The following is a 16,365-nucleotide window of genomic DNA, read 5'->3' on the forward strand; positions in this document are numbered from 1 at the left end:
TCCCTCCCCCGGCCAATCAATCACACTAGAACCGTGTCTGTACCTAAGGCTTGTGGAAGCTCCTTGAAGGCTTTTCATAGCAACGAAGCAAGCAACTGAAATTCAGTAATTAGGTGTCCCTGTTTTTCAAAAGTACCTTGACTACTCCCAGACTCAGGGCTCCAGCCTCCTGCTGGGTTGGGCTTTGCTCCTTTTTTTTCTATTTTCAGCTGTACTGCTCTCTCTAACTTTTGATTGGCCCTGGGAGTGCCAAGCTCTTCTCACTTTAGGAAGCGGAGCAGTTCAGTCCTTTGCTGCCCCCCCAGATTCAGATCTAGGCCACCCTTGCATGTATCCAAACCCATAAAGAGGCTCAGGGTCAACTCACAGCGGACCTTTCACTAAACAAAACCCACCGTCCTTAGAAAGCAGTTGGGGCTGTAGACAGCAAAGTTTTACACACACACACACACACACACACACACACACACACGAATAAAGATCAGCCTGGAGCCACGTTCACCCAAATGTTAACAGTGGTCATTTTGGGGTAATTTTACTGGCCGCCTATTCTTCTATACATATTTTTGTATTATTTTAATTTCCTAAAATGAGCATATATGAGTTTCACAGTCTGAGCAGGGAACAGGAAAGGAAATTTTCCTTTGGGGGAAAACCATGTCCTCTGTGACACAGAAGGCCTGTCCACCAGTCCCCCGTACATTCCTTTAGCATCTCACCGCCCAAAGCCCTGGGCGTTATCTAGCCGCTGCCCAGACCTCACTCCCGACTCCTGATCACACTCCTCTCAGCCCCCTCCTCCTGTCCCAGCCTGTGGCACCACGGCATCAGCCAGCCAACCCCAGACCTGCCAGGAGGCCAGGAGTTCAGTTGAAACTGCCTCGCTGCCCCCGGAAGCATTCCAGGAACAACCATAGCAAGGGCCCCGGTGTGCCAGGGACAGCACCGACCCCTTCATTTCTGCAGAAACTCTTGAACTGAGCCACGCCCAGAACATCTGAATTTCCCAGGAGCAAGGCTCATCGTGGGACACCTCAGGAGCAGAGCCCCAGCCCGCAGGGAAGGGACACCCCAGCAGGAAAGGGGAGGGGCATCTGGGAGGTCTGGAGAGCACGCTGGGTCTCCAATATCATACCCCTGATGATACATGTGGAATTGCCGCTGTTACCAGGGTCCTATAGATGAAATGTCACAACTGCTCTCTTGCTGAAGCCACAGGAGATTGGGAAAGTCGCCAAGAGACTCAAGAAAGGAAAAGTCAACCCGTGGTCAAGAAAGGCAGATGTGGGTTTGATGATTAAGTGTGAAGTTTGAGATCTAGAGGAAGAGGTTTCAGACTCCTCTCTGCCCCAGCCCTAACCTGGCCAGGATTTCTGCCCAAAGACCTATCTGAGACTGGATGCATCATGTAAGAAAAATAGGATTTAAAACTCCATCCCCCATGATGCCCAGCCCTGAGCCATCAGCAGTGTGCACTCAATACCCTTTGGTTGAACCAAGCTCTTATGGAATGACCCTTCCCTCTTTTGAAAATCACCATTTATCCAGAGCCTTCTATGGATCAGGCACTATGCCATGTGCTTTACCTACGTCAAAACCCAGTAAAACATCACACAAAGCAAGTGTTATTGCTGTTTTTTTTTATAGACGAGGAAACGGCATCCCACAGAAATCAGCGTAACTAGCCAAAGGTCCCATAGCCCATTAGTCAGCTATCATGGCAATAATGCTACATAACAAATAATCCCCAAACTCAATCAACAAGCATTTACTTCTCCCTGACAGATGTGGCTCTGCTGGGCTTGGCTCCAGCTTGTGGGTTGGTCTGTTTCTGGAGTCTTCTCATTCTCCTGGGATCCGTAGTTACCCACAACACATGCCCCTCATGGCAGATGGTAGCAAAGTGACATGCCAGGACAAGACATACAAATACCTAACAGCCTGTTGGCAAAACGAAGCCTCATGGCCAAGCCCCACATCGATGGGAAAGGGAAATGTATTTCACCTCTTCTGCTGGGAACTAGTGCAAGGTCTCATTGCAAAGGGTGTGGATACATAGTTTTAGTGGCAAGAATAAAGGAATGGAAACAATAATAAAATCTACCTACATAGCTAGTTGAGAGGTGAAGCCAGGATCAAAGCCAGATCCTTCTGAGGCCCAAATCCATAGTCACCCCACTTCTGTCCTCTGTCCCTCCACAGATGTGGGCGGTACAGAGGGAGGAGCCTGAAAGCGTTAGCAGCCCTCAGGAGGAACGTGGGCACAGTGCCTGCTGCATCTTGCTGTGCAATCACTTGCCCTGGAGGAACAGGGTGCTGGACCTTGGACTTGACCAGCCGGGGAGCCAGGGAGGGGGAAGCAGTGCCCCACACCAGGGTCAGGTTCAGCAGCACCACTTGTTCCCTGCCCACCAGGGGCCACTGAAACTGTTCACTCATCCCCAGCTTCTGGGTAAGAGTGTACCCCGATATCTGGGACAGTGCCCCTTCTACATTTGGAGGCAACATCCCCCATAATATTTCATGCAATATTCCAACATCTGGAACATTACTGGGGGGACAACACCACTTATATCTGGAGCAATTAACTTCCAACATCTAGAGCTCAAGATACCCTCGAATGGACATGACAGTCATAGGGAATAGCCAGGGTCCTGGGTGTGGGGTCTGATGTCTTGGCTTCCAGTCTCAGCCCTGATGCTGATTTGTGCATCTCTGGGCCTCCAATTTCTTATTTGTAAAACGGGCGAGAGGTAGGTTACTGTGTGTGTCTGAGAGCCTTCCCAGGCCGCAACGTTCTGGGTCCCGAGAGGCCAGTGTACTGGTGGTGGTATTCCAGACTCTGTGTTTGACTATGTGTGACGAGGGGGCTCCGTCTGCCTTTTTGTCTCTATCCCTGTCACTCAATATCCAGGCAACCTAAGTGTTCATTAACAGAAGAATGGATAAAGAAGATGTGGGATCTATACACAATGGAATATTACTCAGCCATAAAAAAGAATGAAACCATGCCATTTGAAGCAACGTGGATGGACCTAGAGAATATCATACTAAGTGAAGTGTCAGACAAAGAAAGACAAATATCATATGATATCGCCTGCATCTGGCATCTAAAACAAATGATACAAATGAACTTATTTACAAAACAGAAATAGATTCGCAGATGTGGAAAACAAACATATGGTTACCAAAGGGAAAGGAAGGGAGGGATAAATTAGGAGTTTGGGATTAACAGATACACGCTACTATATATAAAATAGACAACCAACAAGGATCTACTGTATAGCACAGGGAACTATACTCAATATCTTGTATTAACCTATGATGGAAGAGAATCTAAAAAAGAATATATATATTTATATATAAATATAAATATGTATATATAACTGAATCACTCCGCTATACATCTGAAACTAACACATTGTAAATCAACTGTATTGCAATAAAAATTAATTTTAAAAACCTACTTACGGGGCTTCCCTGGTGGCGCAGTGGTTGAGAGTCCGCCTGCCGATGCAGGGGACGCGGGTTCGTGCCCTGGTCCGGGAAGATCCCATATGCCGCGGAGCGGCTGGGCCCGTGAGCCATGGCCGCTGAGCCTGCGCGTCCGGAGCCTGTGCTCTGCAACGGAAGAGGCCACAACAGTGAGAGGCCCGCGTACCGCAAAAAAAAAAAAAAAAAAAAAAAAAAAGTGGAATCTCAGACCCCACGCCGGAACTCCTGAACCAGAGTCTGCATTTAACAAGATCCCCAGGTGATTCGTGTGCACATTACAGTTTGAGAAGCTCCAGCGTAGCAGAACCCAGACCTGCTCTTATCTGCTCAGGTCCCTTTACCGTTACTCACTGGCTCCTCCAGTGCCTGCATCCCAGCAGCCCACACCTGTGTCTTTGCTGGACGGCTGCCCTTGAGGATGCTCCAGGCCCCTCTGCCTGCAGCCCAGAGAGCCAGAAGGGCCTCGAAATTTACATCCTCCCAGGAGTAGCCCCTTAACCCAGAGGTTCTGGAACTTTCACAGTTCCTGGAGCCCTTGATGTCTCAGTAATTTTTTCACAGCACTTGCTCCAAGGCCAAAAGAACTACCTAACGGTTCCATTCATTAAGTAGTGAGATCCAAACAGCAAGTATTTATATCCTAACAGTTTAGTAGCTATTTAAAAATACAATGTACACAAATTCAAACAAAAAATATTCTTGTTTTATTCATCAATAATCACAAGTTCATATTAATGGGACAAGGATGCCTGTTGGGTACTGCACAACTTTTCAATTCTTGGAATCAGATTGGACACCACCCTCATTTCCTTTCCCACGTTGATTTTCCCACAGTACTTGCTTTTTATCACAGCTGCTGGTTTCACCTAACAGCCGGTTTCACAAAGATATGACATCATCCAAAAGAATGTAGGGCAATCTAACATTGAAACCGTGAACTATGTCAAGTGTGGTGTCTGGCAGCTGTAGCTGTGTTGTCCTCAAAATTAAAATATCCCAAGGCACCCTGGGTGCCTTGGCACAGTTTGGGAAACATGGCCTAACCTTTGATGGAGGGTGTTGGGGTATAAATACCCCAGCTCCCTCGCTCTGACAGGGCTGACTCTGAGGAGTGACCTGCACTGTCTTCTGCTAGACTGAACCAACTTACCGTCTGCAGAACTTGGTCTTCTTCCCTTTCTTTCTCTTCCCTTCCCAGTCTCACTTCTGCACTCCACTGTTTTTTCTTGTGAACGCTCCTTAAGTAAATCTCTTTGGCACGAATCTTCATCTTGAGACCTGCTTCTGGAGTACCCAGGCTAAGAAAAAGGTGACCAGGAAGAAGCAAGTGGGGATGGCTGGTGGCAATTAGGAAATATTGTCAGCAGGGGAGAATGTGGGTGCCTCACCTTCCTCCGTGGCAGTGAGGCAGGGAGATCAAGTCAAAGAAAGCTGATGAGGTGGAATTAGCAGCCTTGGTCACTGACCCTATAGGGATGGTGAGAAAATCTCAGGCCGTTCTGGGTTTGCCCTCACATGGAGATGCCATTAACAGCCATCTGGAGACTGAGGGCTGGGGTGGGTTAGAGGCACGCTAGCTAGTGTATTCTTCTACATGTTGAGTTCAAACCCTGAAATCTCAGTTCTAAAAAAAAGGAGAAAGTGGAGCAGGCAAACTTCTCCACCCACTTTTTAAAAAGGCTCTGTTTAAACGTGCACTTGATGTGCTGTTCCCAGCTTCATTAACCCCCTAATAATTATACTAATTACTGCGCACTCTCTGTGTAAGGATGTGTTCAGAAGCTCCAGCTCACGCTTGGCTTCAGAAGCAGACAATGTGTTCCTCCCGCGCGGAGTGTTGCCTGTACACCCTGCACTGTTGCCGGCAAACAGAAGCCGCACCTGTTGAATGTCATCCCTGGGGAGGGGGGAGGGGGGAGGGCGCAGCTTGAGCGGCTGGCAAGCGATCACAGTGGCAGAGCCACGCAGGCAACTGAGCCCAGATATCCAAGACCGGGGTCCTCAAAGCTTTTGTTCTCTAAGACGGCCCACGGTGAGGGGGTAAGACATCATCTGCCAACAGCCCATCTGGGGACAGGAGCCGTGCTAACTCTCCTCCAGCTAACAACTCATTTATTCCTCCCAACAATCTTGAGATGGGGCCATTGTTGGCCCCATTTTACAGGCAAGAAGTCTGAGGCTCTGCTACATCTTTTTCTTCATTCCCCTCGTATATACTCGTATGTGGCATTGACCCCTCTGTGCCGTCACCCGGTCACCTTTATAAATTCAGACCCGAACACAGAACACAGCTCCTTTTATTCTGGAAGGAGAACAGCAGAGATCACTCCTCTGCAAAAGGGCCAAGAGCCCCAAATGGAAAGGGGCAAGGGGTGACCTCCTGGCAGAAGGGGACCCCGTGAGGAAGACAGAGCAGACACAAGCTGTGATTCACAGGCAAGGCCAGGCCAGGGTTTGGGCTAGAACTGGATCCACAGATGTGATGGACTAAGGGGCACGGTGCGGGGTGTGTGTGTGGGGCTCCTGCACACATGGGGCTGGTAGGGGCAAACTGAGAGCCACGTGGTGCGAGCTTTCTGATTCTTCCCTGTGTCTGGGCCAAGCCAATTTAAACAGGGCCTTGTTCCTGCCAGTCACATAAGCCAGGGGAGCCCCAGCCAGGACGGGACAGGGAATTCTAATGAGCTGGATGAAAGTGCCTGTATCTGGGCTTGGCCGGAAGGCCCCGGTCTTGGAGATGGTTACCTGCACCCAGAAACACCCCTGGGGTCGGGGTGAGGAAGTGTTCTCGGTTGAGGCAAACTAGGGCAGGTAAGGGCAGGGTGCCTTTGTCAGTTGGAATAAAGGACAGATCAGAAAAAGCTGTCCCTCTGGGCAGACACAGCCTCTTAAGGGCAAGTGCTTTAGGGCAAAGAACACGGCACCCCATCCTCCTGCAGACACACAGCTCTGCTGCAGGGCAGGACGGGCACCTGACAACAGCCTCCTCTGGGCACCTCTAAGGTGTGGACAGCACGACTGCCAGGGCCAGCTTGTTTCTGCCCTCAGGGAATTGGCACCTCATGGACTGAGGTGGAAAACAAAAAACGCTATGGGCGCATAGATGAGAGAGAGCATCTCAGAAAAGGAGCTTAGCTAAGTCTTGGCAAACGAGGAAGGGTCTGACAGGCTGACGGGGAAAGGGCGCTCCTGGCCAAGGGAACTGCTAGAGCAAAGGCTCAGAGGTGGGCAAGTGTGTGGAACATCAGGAAATTTGGAGTAGCTTGTGGCGGGGTCTGGGGAGGGGTAGGCCGGAAAGCTCTTCTCAGCCCTTCAGTACATTGCCCTCCTGCCATATTTTGCAGTGAAGTTCATCTCCCTCATCAGAATTAAAGCTTCCAGGGATCAGGGCCCCACCTGCAAAAGAAGCCATTATACTGCACCCCTCCACCGAGGCCCCCCAACGCTGAGGAGTCAGGAAATAGGCCTGGGGAATAGGCAGGCCCCGAGTCAGTTTCAATTCCAGGATCTGCCTCCATCTCTAGCTCCCCATTTCCCTTTCTGCAGGAAACCATCCAGGACCCAAACTTCAAGCTGTTGATGAATTGTGGAAAATACTCGAGAAACTTCCAGCAAATTCTGGAACTGCATGCCATTCCTCAGCAAAATGTGGAGCTCTGGGGGCGGGGTGAGGAGTCCAGCTGGCTCCCTCCCCTTCCACGATGCCCTTGATGATGAATTCCACACCAGAAAAAATAAATCAATCAGTGGGCGTGTTTTCCCTTGGGGCTCGGCAACGACAAAATCGTAATGAATGTGAATGTTTCTGGGTTATGTGTTGGAAAATTAGCGCGGGCTTGCATTAATTGAGATTCAGTTCTTTATGTATATCAATTCCCTTTTATCCTTCTGGGATTTGCAGCCGCGACAAAGATGCTGAGCAACAGATTAATCCAAGTGTTGTCAGTGACAATGATAAATGGAGATTTAAAAGCCTACACTGAGATAAATTACTATTAAAACTCAGGCCTCCCCTCTCCTGTGAGGTCTGCAGAAGCAAGAATGTGTGAAGACACCAGGTTGCCTCTCAGTACGCTCACTCCTAGACTTTGGATGGTGGTGTCTCCGTCAATGGAAGATCTTTCTTTGCCTTAAGTGTTATTATTCCTTCCAGATTGATCTGTCTTCTTCCTGCTCTCTGCACCCCCCTGGGCCACTGGATACCTTTTTCTCACATGGCTTCAACAACTAGCCACCTGCACACCTGTGCCCATCCTCTGAGCATCTGTGCCCTGAACCCAGCTGCCCTGGGCACCTCCCAGGACCTCAGACAGCACATCTGAGAATGAGCATGCTGTTTCTACCCCAAGACTTGCATTTTTTTTTTCTTTTGGCCGTGTCGTGCGGCATGTCGGATCTTAGTTCCCCGACCAGGGATCGAACCCGTGCCCCCTGCAGTGGAAGCGCGGTATCTTAACCATTGGACCGCCAGGGAAGTCCCCCCAGATTTGCTTCTAAGTCCGTGTTCCCTGTCATTCACTTGGACCACCATCCACTCGGCTGCCCAAGTCGGAAACATCATCCGACTCCTCTCTGCCTCTCAATCCCCTACCCAATCAGTCACTCACTCCTCCATCCCAGGCCTCTTCTCCCCATCCCATCCCACTTCCCCGGATCAGACCCTCAGCAGCTCACCCTGGGGTGTGGTAAGTGCCTTCTCTGTGGTCTCCCGGGCTGGAGTCCCCATCCAACAGCCTCTCCAACCTGCAAGTCCATGCTCTGCCTCTAACACCCCTCTGCCCCGTTTCTCCCTGCTGTGGTCTCTCTGGAGACGCCCCCATGGTGCTCAGGGCGAAGTCTAAACTCTGAGGCTCTTCCTGATCTAGCCCCAGCCTCATGCCTCCTGCTGGGAGCCCACCTGCCATCCATCAAGATCCTCGATGTCTCAGGAACACACCGCACTGTTTCTTGTGCCCTCGACTTTGTACCTTTTCCTAGGGATATCTTATCCACCCCTCTCTGCCAGCTGACCTCATGCTAGTCCTGAAAGCCCACACTCAACTGGGATGGGGCTCTGGTTCTGGCCTCGGAGCACTTGGCCCAGTTCTTCTGCAGCGTGTGCCACACTGGCTTGTGTGTTCGCCATCACTTTCTTAATTGTCTCACCCAACTGTGAGCCTTGGGCATCAGGGTGTAGGTACCAGAGGTGTGTGCATGGGCAGTCTGTGCCCGGCCCTGTCTGCATTTGAGGCATGAAGGAGAGGAGAGCATCCGCTTGCAGTCAGAAAGACACACGGGCGACAGAGGAGGAATGCTGCCCTCCCAGACACTCGGGGGCTTGCCTGTGGCCACCTCGTGACAGCCGAGAACAGCAGAGCCCTGAGGCCCTCTAGCCCCAAGCCCTCCCGTCTCAGCTCCAGCAGAGTTCCCAGGATTCCACTCTCTCCCTCAGAAGGCACAGGATTCCCCAAACAGCAGCTGGGGCCCCTTCTAACAGTACCTCACGGCTGCTGGCGGGAGGGAGATACCGCAGAGAGGAATGAACTCATATTAGTTTATTCCCAAGATTAACAAACTGAAAGTTTCCTTCATTAAAATTGCAGCACTGCAAACACGTCCTGGTAAACTTGGACAGGAAAGCTTCTCTCCAAGGGATAAGAAGTTGTTTCGAGATGAAGGCGTTATCTGACTTGTCGCATCTGATTTTTCAGGCAAAAAAAAAAAGCACCTCTATCCCTTTTTCTGTCTCCTATCTCACTCTCCTTCTCTTTTTCTTCCTCTCTCTGTCCCCCTCCTCTGCCCCCTCCCCCTCTTCCACTGCGCCCCAATCCCAGCTGCAATTTCCCAGATGAAAACCAAAGACGTGGCCTTATAAGTAATCAGCCGCTGCAGTCTGGGGGTGAATATTCAATTAGTTCCAGGCCAGGGATTCCTGATCAATATTGCCTTCTCGAGGCAAAACAGTGTTACAAACCCTCTTATTAAGCAATTCTAAGGCCTGGTGCCGATACCCATGACTGGTAGCTAATCTGCACTTTAATTAATACCTGCCCCTTGGTTAGCTAGAGCCATGGCTCACTCAGGGGTGGTTTTCAGCCCCCCACTCCCCCTGCTGTGAAGCTGGTAGGAGCATGGCTCTTGTATGAGGTTGTGGTCACGTGGGAAACCCAGCCTTAATCTAGCCCTTTGGTGCCCAGCCCCAGGGGCTGAGAAGTAGAATAATAGACCCTCAGGAATGGAGGGGCCCACGAAGCCCAGATTCAGGGAAGAAAACTGCCCCAAAACACACCCATTCATACACTCACATTTCACATCTCTACCAAGTGACTGTTCGTCATCTACTTGCACACCTTCAGTGATGGAGAGCTCACTACCCCACAAGAGACCCTGTTCTCCGGCCAGCTATGATTATGAGTCAACTCCTCCTGAGACAGACTCTGCCTCCATTGGTCCTGGCTTTGGATTTCAGTCCTGCCAGGCTCCCTCTCCCTTCAAATATGCCTGCCACTCCCTGTCCCAGCGCTTCCAATGGCTTCCTTGGCCTATGGAAGATCCCATAGTAGTTGGCATTAAAAGGCCTCCATAGTAAGAACAGTAACATCGACAATCATAATTTGTTGAGTGTTTACTCTGTGCCAGCCCCGTGCCGAGTACTTTATGTGTGTTTTATAATCCTTGTAATAGCACCATGAGGATGACGCTGTCGTTATTCCCTGCTTTACAGCCAGGGACACTGAGGCAAGGTGGACTCAGGTGACTTGTTCAAGCCACAGATCTAACAAGGCTCCTGGGCAAGGCTTCCCTGACTCTGTCTAAACAGTGTGTCTACCCCCACCCTGGGCTCCTGTCACACCTCATATGTGAACTGCCACTGCCCTCATTTCTGGGGATTCACTTGGATGTGAATCTTTTGCATGTTTGTCTCATGTACCTCTCTCAGGCAGGGGCTGGCTGCACTCATTCATTTTGGGATACTTAGAATGGAGCTCAGCTCTTAGATTGCGCTTGAAGGAACGAGTGAGCTAAACTTCTGTGGAGGCTGCTGGGGCCCAGACTGAAATGCCCCCAGCTAAGATATCAATCAAAGAAGAAACTAAATATCAGGGGAGCTCCACAAAGACTACCTGGATATACGTACAGAGAAAAGGCCAAGCAGAGTGGCAGAAAGAGCCCTGGGTTCTTGGCCCAGTTCTGCCAGACTCTTTATGGTGTGAGTGCAAGTTCCTTCTTCTTTCTGGGCCTGGGCTCCCCATCCACAAGCTTGGTTTGCACTGACGGCTTCTAGACCCTCGGCACTATTAGCCAGAGGGGGGCACTTTGACCAGGGCTCCCCAGCTGTGGCTTTTGGGTGGAGTCTGGTCAGCAACTCCCCAGCTGACCCCACTGCTACTGCTCCAGACTGCTGGGCACTGCCTGCCGCACCGTCACCACTTCCCCATCTCCTGGCTGAAGGATGCCCAGAGAAGCAACGGTAATAGCAACAATGGCCGCAGCTAATCCTCAGACGGCACTCACTGCATCAGGCATGGTTCTAAGCACTTTACAAGCCCAGTTCCCAAAGGTGGGATGCCCTGGAGGACCTTTCCAGGGTCGACTGTCAGCCTGAGGCTGGGACTCCCTCTGTCCCCAGTCTGGGCCCAGAACCCATGGCCAGGTCCAGAGGACAATCCCCTCTCTCAGCGGACGACCCTGCTTTCGATTCACTGAGAAAATAAAAGCAACCAGACAAGACTTCACCCCTCCCTCTCCCTCCCAAACCTTTTAACCCATCTGCCTTTACACCCGCGCGACGAAACCTGCAAATCGGATCATGTCCTGTGGCTGTGGCTCTCGGCCACGGCATGGCAGTGGGCGGTGATGGCGAGAAGGGAAACTGGACCCTGAAGGGTACATGAGGGAGTTAACAAGAGAATCTCTGAAACACACAAGGCACAGCGTCTGGCCCAGAGGAGGACTGGGTGGTGGGCTAGCATAGCGGGAATGACACTCCAGTGCCAGCGATCCGCACGCATTCGCCACTCGCGCTGTGCCAGGCGCTCAAGTAAGTGCTTTCTGGACGCTTACTTCCCAACAACTTTGCACGTGAGCAAACAGAGCTCGGAGACATCAAGTCAGCCAGTCAGGAGGCGACCAGTTATCTGACACCAGAACCGCCACGTAAGCACCCCGCTAGACTGCCGCCGACTGGGGCTGCCCTTCCCTCTCTGACCCACGTCAGCGCCCACTGGTTTACTGACGGAATCAGGTCTCCTCACTCCTAAGCCATCACTCATTTTCTTTTTTTTTTTTTTGCGATACGCGGACTTCTCACTGTGTGGCCTCTCCCGCAGCGGAGCACAGGCTCCAGACGCGCAGGCTCAGCGGCCATGGCTCACGGGCCCAGCCGCTCCGCGGCATGTGGGATCTTCCCGGACTGGGGCACGAACCCGTGTCCCCTGCATCGGCAGGCGGACTCTCAACCACTGCGCCACCAGGGAAGCCCCCTAAGCCATCACTCTTGCCCCTGTTACCCCATTACCCTTTTCTGCCTTTTTTCTCCTCAGTACTCAGGCACCATTAACATCTGACCAACATCTGACACCAGGCACTCAGGCATTCCCTTGGTGACTGAGGCTCAGACTAATGACTGTAACGTGACACTTTTATAAGTCATGGGTTGGCCCCAGGGTGGGAGACCGATCCCACGTGCAAAGAAGCCTCTGCTGGGGACTCAGACGGGGACAGAAGAGGACATCTGGGTCATTTACTGCCTCTGTGGGTCATCCAGCTGGATGGGTGTGAGTTACCTTGGAAACGGGATCTCCAGCCTCCAGAATGGCTTCCAATGACCCCGGCCATCTGGCTTCATGCCCTCATGTGTGTATGTATGTGTGCGTGTATGTTGTATCAGGACGGGTCTGTGTAACCAGCAGAACATGCAGAAGTAGTGGTGTGTGACCTCTAAGCCTAAGTCACAGAAGACATTGCTTCCGCCTTCCTCTCTACCATCACCCTGGTGGTGGCAAGGGAGGGGGGAGCTGCCATACTGTGAGGACATTCAAGCAGTTCTGTGGCAAGACCCCCATGAAAAGCAACAGAAGCCTCCTGCCGACAGCCAGCATCAACCTGCCAACCGCGGCGGGTGAGTCACCTTGGAAATGGGACCTCCAGCTCCAGCTGAGCCTTCATATATGAGACCCTGATCCAGGACCATCCAGCTAAGCTGCTCCCAAGCCCTGACCCACAGAAACTATGACAGATCATCAGCGCTTATTGTGGTAAGCCATTACTTTGGGGGTAGTTTGTTATACAGCAGTTGGCAAAGGATTCGGTGGGACCTCTCCCCGCCTGCACCCCCAGATCTACCCTGTAAACAGATCTAAGTGGCATTCGTGTTCTGAAGAACTGCTCATCCAAGCACATGCTTGCAGGAGTGACCATTTTCTCTGGTACCACCCTGCCCACCGGGAAGGAAGTTCCTGAAGGACCAAGATTTGAGGGCACTACCTCCAATGAGCCGTTTCCATGCCCCAGGAGGTCAGGGGATGCTCCGGTTGTGAAAGGGGATTTTGGATTTATCTCGGATCTGGGGCTAAGAAAAACCAAACCTTGATCATGACAAACCTCTCTGTGTGTATATAGATCAGCAAGTATAGGCAGCACTTCTTAGTGTGGGATGTAACGACCGTTTGAGGGAGGTTTGCTTCGAATAAACACTAACAAATTTAGCGGAGCAGAGGTTCACTTACTCTTTCAGGAAATCAGCTCCAGGATGGGGCCAGCTGGTGTCAGACCCTCTGTAGAAGGAGTGCATTGAGATCTGGCCTGACCTTGGACTTCAACTTTCGGCTTCTGAGGCCCCTGCAAGTGAGTTGGAGAAGAAGCCTCCAGAAACAGGCCAAAAGACGCTCTGGCTTCTGAGACCTCCCAGCCTTGGATCCCATACAATTCTTCGGTTGCCTTACGCTCATCGAATCCCGCACTGCGTTTTGCCAAGTACAGCGAGTGTATACTTTTAAGAGGAAATTAATGCATATGTTTCTGATCCATCTTATGTGGAAACGATCAAAATATTGTGTCTGAAGTAAAGTCATATCCAGAAGAGGCTTTGGGTAGTTTTGCCAGGTTTTGATGAATCTCTTTTCAGGATTGGGTTCTGGCCTCAGCGTCTGCCAAAGTCTCACAAGTCGGTGCAAACACCGTCTCCTCCAGGAAGTCTCCCCTGGGGCCCCAGCCGCCTAGAACTGCCTCTTCTTGGCGCACAGGGGGCTCCAAATCAGGGCCACAGCCTATGGAACTGTTCTTTTTGCCCGGGTCACAATCCTCCCAACCAGACTGTGAGTTGCCCCAGGGCAGGGGCCAGACATGCTCCTCCCTGAGATTTGCCAAGACGCACCTGCGCAGGCTCACGAGGTGCGTGTCAGGAGGTGAGGCCACACAGGGGAGGCTGGACCAGGAGGTGAGGCGAGGAGGCAGCCAGGGCTTTTGGGCTTTCCTGCTCTCGGGCAACCCCACCCAGGGTCTCAGTGGGTCGTCTTACAGTTTCTGCCGACCTTGGTGTGGCTGGTCATAACGGTCCTGCCTCTTTCCTTCTTCTGAGGCGCCTTCCTGTTATTCCTCTACAGCAAAAAAGAAAAAAAAAAACAAACCAACAGGGTCATTTCCTGAGTGACAAGGGCCCACAACCGGAGTCCTGTGTTTTCCTTCCAAAGTCCATGGGAGGTGTGTTCCAGTTAAGCACTTAAAGTGAGCCTTCTGTGCTGGGACAACTGGGGGTGGGGTTAGGGGGTTAATGTCTGGGCAAGTGGAAAATACCCTCGAATGTCCTCTCCGGAAACAGAGAAACGTTGCTTCCAAAAACCTAGCGGGAGTTTTGGGAGAAGCGGCAGCCTCAGACGTCAGGGAGAGAACATTCAGGAAGGTTCCTCAGCCAGGCTGCCGCCTTCCACATAACCTTAGAGAGCCAGCATCCTGTCTGGAAAGACTGAGGAAGCTACTCTTGCAGAAACATCTAGCAACTCACGCTACGCTCTGGGAACCACAGACCCCCTGGCTGTATCATAGAGCTCAGACGGGGGACGGCACGTGGGTTTCCTTCTTCCTGTGTAACAGCGTGTGCGTGTGCGCCTGTGTGTTGTGGGGAGGGGAGTAGGATACACATGTTTACAATAGGAGACACAGAAAACACAGAAAAAAATTAAGAAGGGCTCGTAAGCATCACACACAGTCCACCCAATCTTTCCCCTCCACATGTCCAGAGCCGGCATCACAGGCTCGAGACGCTTCTCTCCTGTCTTTGTCACTTCACGTGATCATATCATCATCATTTCCTGCCATCACGAAGTGCTCATTGGAAATACCATTTGATGGCTACGTAACATTCCACGCGCTGCCTATACCACTGCCAGCTTTAGTTTTTCCCTGGTAATGAGCAAGAAATGCTGGAATTCATCTTTGTATGGAAGTCTTTGTTTAGATCTCAGATTACTTTCTTGTTCAAACCCTAAAGTGATATTATCAATTATGACTATCTTAAGGCCTCTGATTCCTATTTCTGAATTCTACTCCAAAATGCCAATTTGGACTCCTATTCAAATCTCCTATCCACTGACTCTTCAGGCAAACTTAAAGGTTATGCAGACCAGCCCTTTATTTGGCAGATGGGGAAACTGAGTCCTGAGGAAGAGAGGGCCGAAACCTCACTCTGGTTAATCAGAGTCTGGTCTCTCCTGAGCACCTGTGTGCGGCCATGCCTCGGAGGAGGAAGCAGAAGTAAGAGGAAGACGTCACGGGGGCTCTCCTCCCGGAACCCTCACTCTTTCTGTAGCACAAGACATGCACTGACAAAGCACAAGCCATAAAAAACAGGCTGTGAGCAGCTGGGCGAGTGTGAGGAGAGACTGTGCACATACAAAACGGGGTCAGGCAGAGCCTCCGCTTACCCACATCCCAAGTGGCATCTCCAGGGAAGATCTGAGCACCTAGGAGTCTGGGCTGTGGGATCCTGTCTCTTGCTCAGCTCTGATCTCTGAGGGGTGGTAGGCAGGGGTCTGCTCAGGGAACACAGCCAACAGAGGAAGGGAATGAAGATCCATCCTTTGGGAGAGCCTAAAGAGGCTGTGCAGGCTTGGTCCAGGGACAGCAGTGCAGACTGGTGCAATCCAAGAAGGCTTCATGGAGGAGGTGGTACATGGGCCAGGCCTTTTAGGAGCTGGGACTGGAGACTGGAGGAAAGTTTCAGAGGAGGGTGTTTATGGTTCAGGCTGTAAATTTTTAAATGCAATTCTGGATTTATATAAGTTTAGGTTACTTCTTTATTTTTAAATGGCACAGTGCTGAAGCTAGTCTAATAAACAGAATCAAAGATATACCACTGCAAGGTAATTCAATGGGTTGCTTTTTTAACATTTTATACAGCAAAAATTTCCTTGATCACAATCTATGCCACACAATCACCCTGTCTAGTATGTAGGATGCCATGGGAGCCCCTGTCAAGAGGAGAGCAGGGGTGCAGGCCCGGTGTGGGAGGGGGGATCCTGGGGGCGATGGGCAGAATTTCCCTTCGAAGGACAGGGTGGGGGTCGGAAGTTATGCGACCTGCAACCACAGGTTGCTTCCCGGCCTCCAGCTCAGCCTCTGACTCAGTCACTGGGACCCCGCTTCTCTCCCAGCCTGGCCTGGAGCAGTTGCCTTTGGTGTCACTCTTTTCTCTCTTTTCTCGGCGGTGCCAGCAGCCTTTATTGTTGAAAACGGCTGTATTCGGCTTTAATCAGAGCCCTTGTCAAGCACTCGTCCCCTCCTTTTGTGCTTCACTGTCCTCAGAAGGGAAAAATGTATTACGAGCATCGTTTTACACAAACTTCTCGGACATGCCGGGATTCCACAATTCCTGATGCCACCGACTTGTTTTCT

This window comes from Tursiops truncatus, chromosome 20 (assembly GCF_011762595.2).
Source record: "Tursiops truncatus isolate mTurTru1 chromosome 20, mTurTru1.mat.Y, whole genome shotgun sequence".
Taxonomy (NCBI): domain Eukaryota; kingdom Metazoa; phylum Chordata; class Mammalia; order Artiodactyla; family Delphinidae; genus Tursiops; species Tursiops truncatus.